The sequence below is a fragment of the Cetorhinus maximus genome, chromosome 31 (assembly GCF_964194155.1).
Source record: "Cetorhinus maximus chromosome 31, sCetMax3.hap1.1, whole genome shotgun sequence".
In the NCBI taxonomy this organism is placed as follows: domain Eukaryota; kingdom Metazoa; phylum Chordata; class Chondrichthyes; order Lamniformes; family Cetorhinidae; genus Cetorhinus; species Cetorhinus maximus.
Window position 1 is genome coordinate 10,997,063 of NC_135909.1, and position 5,447 is coordinate 11,002,509.

The 5,447-nt window shown below is 43.0% G+C and overlaps 1 non-coding gene across 1 annotated transcript; it reads right to left on the bottom strand.

Annotated features, from left to right (window-relative positions):
* Positions 1-3,312: 3,312 nt before the first annotated feature.
* On the bottom strand, positions 3,313-3,384 carry trnam-cau (transfer RNA methionine (anticodon CAU)). The gene has a single exon. It is a non-coding gene; the product is annotated as a tRNA-Met (tRNA).
* Between the last annotated feature and the right edge of the window lie 2,063 nt (positions 3,385-5,447).

Genomic DNA, 5,447 nt, shown 5'->3' on the forward strand with positions numbered 1-5,447 from the left:
AGAGAGAATTGGATTATTATCCAAAAAGGAAAATACGTGCAGGGCTATGTGGAAAAGGCGATAAAGTGGTAAGAGGTGATTTGCTCCATCAGAAGGCCAGCATAGACATCATGGGCAGAATGGCCTCCGTCTGTGTTGTAATCTTTCTATGATTCGATGAATTAACTCTGTCAATCTGTCTTGCAATATATGAGTGTGGGTGGAATTAACACCGTCTGTCACTCTCTGCTGTTACATATAAATATGAAATATACTTCCTGTCAGTCTGTTACTGTACAGGAAACAGTAAAAGACCTTTTATCAGCAATGCTTGGGCCCTACTGTTCTCAAAAGTGCTCGTGGTTAAACCCATCACCTTCTCCTCTCTATACTCTCCAGTTCTAAATCAGCCAACAAGAACATACCTTCAAAGTAAGCGAGGAACGACTTCCACGTCCAACATCCATTCTGATTCAAAAGTGTTCTTCATTTGTCAGTTTGAGTTTCTGACCTTGGTTTTGTGAGCAACACCTGCAACAATTCACTGACAACATCATGTGGATAGTGGCAATCTGAAATAAAGAGAGAAAATGCTGGAAATACACAGCACATCAGACAGCATCTGTGGAGAAAGAAAAGTTCACATTTCGGGTTACTGACGATCAACCTGCAATAAAACACTTACTAACATCTGCCCATGGTGACTGCAGTTCCCACAATTCCCTGCATCCCAGAAACGGCTCTATCAAATGCACTGACTTCCCCGGCATTGAGAGTGCGCATGCTCCCCAGGGCCGGCCCCGGGTCATTCTGAGGTCGAACTTATCGGCACATTTCACCAATATGCTTATGTCCTCTTGAAGTTTAACATTATCCTCCTCACAGTTCACAATACCTCGAATTTTCATGTCATCTGCAACTTTTGAAATGGTCTCCCACACACCAAGGAGTAGGTCAACAATATTTTTCAGGAAAGCAGGGGTCCTCACACCGAACCCTGGGTAACTCCGCTATAAACTTTCCTCCAGTCTGAAAAACAACCATTCACCACTACCCTCTGTTTCCTGTCACTCAGCCAATCCCATATCCAAGTTGCTCTGTCCCTTTTATTCCATGAGCTGTAACTTTGTTGACAAGTCTGTTGTGTGAGACTTTATCAAATGCCTTTTGGAAATCCATGTAAACCACATGAACAGCATCACCCTCCCCAACCCTCTCTGTTACCGCATCAAAGACTCGGTGCAAACGGGAGATGAAACCGGGAAGCGGCGCCTGGGATGGTGCACATCGGCTTCATGGTGCCGTCCCCCGGGTTCATCGCCGCACGTCCGAGGGACCCGGAGGCTCTGATTCGGACTCTGAGAATCGGTGTTACTGAGGCTGCACTCGCCAAGCTCAGCTTCCGGGAGCTGTACCGCGCATGCTCGGCTTAAAGAGGATTTCCGTTGGACATGGGTGCGCCTGCGAGGTGCGGCCCTTCTGCTCGAGATAGGCCTTTTTACATCCCCCAAAGCATTCTGGGAAGCGGTTACCGCCATTTCATTCTAAACAGCGACACGGGAGGAAACGTTTGTGTTAATCGTTTTTGTGCAAGCTCTATAGAAGCAAATCAGACCCCTCCCCTTCTCCTTTACATTGGACATAAAATATTTTCCCTTCGGTATTTACTCGTTTCACTTTTGAAAGTTTATTTTGTTTCGGATTTCACCACCAATTACGGCAGAGGGTTAAAGACCGCAACAACTCTCTGCCTTACAAAGAAATGACAAGGGATGATCCATTAAATGTGAAAGATGGTGGGGAGGATGGTGAGGACAAGGGAAGCCTATCGGTGTTCTGGGAGAGAGGGAAGTGTTGAGAGCAGAGCTCGCGAAATGGAAAAGAAATGCTTGAGGGCCCTTTCAATCAGAGAGAGGAGAGATAACCAGTTGCGAAAAAAGGAAGGTAATTAGCAGTGTTGGTATGGAATATTACCTGTCCTCACCAAAATATTCATTCCAGCTGAAACAGTGATTTATGTGTAATTTCTTTAACTTAGCACCCCGCATTCACTGCTCACAATGGTGGTCTGATCTATGTTAGGCAGTTTCAGTGATTACTGTGATGAACATCTGCTCTGTCAGCAGGTCAGACTCTGAGTTTCCAATCTCCTGTGATTTTAATTTTCCATCTTGTCCTCACACTTACCTTTCTGTCCTCGGCACCCTGCAGTGTTCTAATGAATCTTAACGTAAGCTCGACGAACCATGTCTCATCTTTAAATTTAGCACTTTAAAACCTTCCAGGCTCAACAATGAGTACAACAATTTGAGAATGTAATCTGAATCCCCATTATGTATCTTTTCCATTGGATATTTTGGTTGAATTCACATTTTTATCTTGTTTATGCTTTTGAATGGCAGCTGTTCATCATCCCATCATTCACATCTCCTTTAGACACATCTTTGGTTTTGTTACTTGCCCATTTACCTTAACCTTGCACCATCAACTCTTTTGTCATTTAACCTCTCCTGCCGTCCACCCTGATTTGGAAACCACAAGAGAAAAATGTTATATTAGATTTAGTAATAAGTAACGAGAGATAATTAATTCATATTCTGACAGTATATGAGCATCTAGCAATGAGTGACCATAATATGTTAGAGGCAGAGAATGGTCACAGAAATGTTACAATTTTCACCTTAAGTAAGGTCGGTAAGGGCAGAATGAGCAGGAAGCTGAACACATTAAATTCCGAACAGCTAATAACAGGATAAAGGAAAGAATCAGAGGCTTTCAAAGGTGTTTACTGTATAAAAGGTATCTGATGCAAGGCCCAAGGAAGGAAACTTCACTATCCCAGTTTTAAACCAGTAATTAATCAGGAACGCTGATATCTACCCAAATATTGATTAACTGCCTTTGACATGATGCTGTCTTCATTATGATGATTCTCTCTTCCTCGATGGTACATGTCACAGTGAATGAAGCTGTTGTCCAAATTAGAATGGTGAATTACTGCTGCTTGTCATATAGGTCGGACAGACTGCATGTAATAAATATCAATTTCACTATATTTTCCCATCTCAGGAATTTCCTATTCAGGTAATGATGAGGTGATAGTGAACGAGAGAAGAACATTCAGACTGTGCCAGCTCTTTGCGAGAAATGGGCTGGTCTCTGCTGGTGAGTGTTTGTAGCAATTGCAGCTAGTATCCTTTTGTGAATAAAAGCAATTTGAGATATTTGTTGCAGACAGAAGTGTTTACAGGAAGCGAGATGCCAATGCTAATACCTACAAATGAGATAAGTTTGTGGGTATCAGCAAAATGTTTATTTTAGTGGGTATATAAATAGCAGAGGATGGTTTCGATCCATCGACCTCTGGGTTATGGGCCCAGCACGCTTCCGCTGCGCCACTCTGCTGCATATTATCACTAGTTAATGAATGCTAGTTTTGTGTATTAGGGAGCTAAATGGTCACTTGTTTAGTGCTTTTGAGAGAGAGAGAAGATGTGTTGGGTGGATCATCTTGGCTGCACAATTCCACTGCGTAACACCAGAGACACACAGAAAAACACACACAGAAAGGCAGCAAGAGACTGTCAGGATACACAAGGTGACAGAGAAAGACGCCGAGAAAATTAGCAAGACACTGAGGTGGAGAAACTAATCATTTCTGTAAACTGTTCCCAGCTGCACAGAGATGTCCCCTGTTTGTAATAATGACTCCTGTTGCGTTACTCTGCATCGTGTAATGTAATTGTGCACCCTGTTGTGTAACTGTGCACCCTGTTGTGTAACTGTGCACCTGGTTGTGTAACTGTGCTCTCTGTTGTGTAATTGTGCTCCCTATTGTGTAACTGTGCTCCCTGTTGTGTTACTCCGCCCTCTATTGTGTAACTGCGTCTTATGTTGTTTCACTGCGCTCTCTGTTGTGTAATTGTGTTATTTGTCGTGTAACTATGCTCTCTGCTGTGTTACTGTGCTTTCTGTTGTGTAGCTGTGTCATCTGTTTAATTGTGCCCTCTGTCGTCGAACTGTGCCCTTTGTTGTTTAACTGTGCTCTCTGTTGTGGAACTTTGCCCTCTGGTGTGTAACTGTATTCACGATTATGTAATTATATATCTGTTGTATAACTGTGCCCTTTGTTGTCTAACTCGGCTCCCTGTTGTGTAACAATGCTCTCCGTTGTGTGACTGTGCCCTCTGTTGTGTAACTGTGCTCTCTATCGTGTAACTGTGCTTTCTGCTGTTGGGAGATCTTCACCGTTGTGTAACGCGCTTCCCTGTCACGCAAACGTGTTCCCAGCTGCATTAAAATCTTCTCTGTTGTTTCAAAGTGCTCCCTGTTCTGCAAAGATGTTCTCTGTTGCTCAGTGTGACTGCTTTCTATCGGGTTATTATTTTCTTTCAGGGGCCTTAATTTCCCCTGTCATGTTAATGTGTTCCATGTTGTGTTCAGATGTTCCCTCTTCTTGAGTGAAAATCTGGTTAATTCCCAACTGGACTACAGTCGTCAATTCACAGCTGTATCTGTTACCTTCTAGTGATGAATGTGATTGTGTGATACATCCTGAGAACTCTGTTATTGGACTTGAGCGAGATTTGTTCTGTATGTGTCCATCACAGATAGTGTTTGTGAGTGTAGGATTAATTCTGCAACTCAGTCTCTGGAACAATTTTTGAGAGCAGGTTTCCTTCTTTATGGGTCAATGCCTGGTACTATATGTGAGGGTGAGGTTAATTCTGTATCAGGCAGTGGTATTGACTGTGAATGTGGGAATCATTCTGTGTCTATTAGACACCATTACTGCCAGGGGAAGTGGGGTTAATTCTGTATCGGAATGTCTCCGTTATTCTTTCTATTATTCAGACCTTCGGGTTAGAGGATGATTTGCATCCACTCTCTCTCTCTCTCTGAACAGAGTCAGTGTCTGATTGCACGACAGTGCTGCAGCACCCAGCTACTGCAAGGACTTGGATCATTTTACAACAATTTCCTGCCCTCCAGAAACAATCCACTGCTCCATGAATGGGACTGAGTGACAGAGCAGGGAGTTCTGTACAGTTCAAATTACTACTTCCCACACTCGGGATCCACTTATGTTTTTATTTGTTTACGGGCTGTAGGAGTCGCTGACAAGGCCAGAATATGTTGCCTCGCTCTAATTACCCTTCAGATCAGGCCCTGCTTGAGTTGCTGCTTTTAATTTTCTGTTTTTTCTTATTGACTATTAATTGAAACAAATGCGTTGGTCTATTTTGTATTTGCTACCTCCTCTCTCTTTGAATTATTATAAATACTTTTTTGTTCCTACAGGCAAAAGTTTGATAGCAGCAGAATCGAAATAGTGATTCGGTGACAAAAGGAGAAGTGCAGCCAGCTCCTTCTCACACAGTAAGTACAGTATCACTCACAGAGAGCAGAGACATCAGTTCCACAAGCACCAACAACACAGTAAGAAAAGAGCAAAATAGTGCAGATGC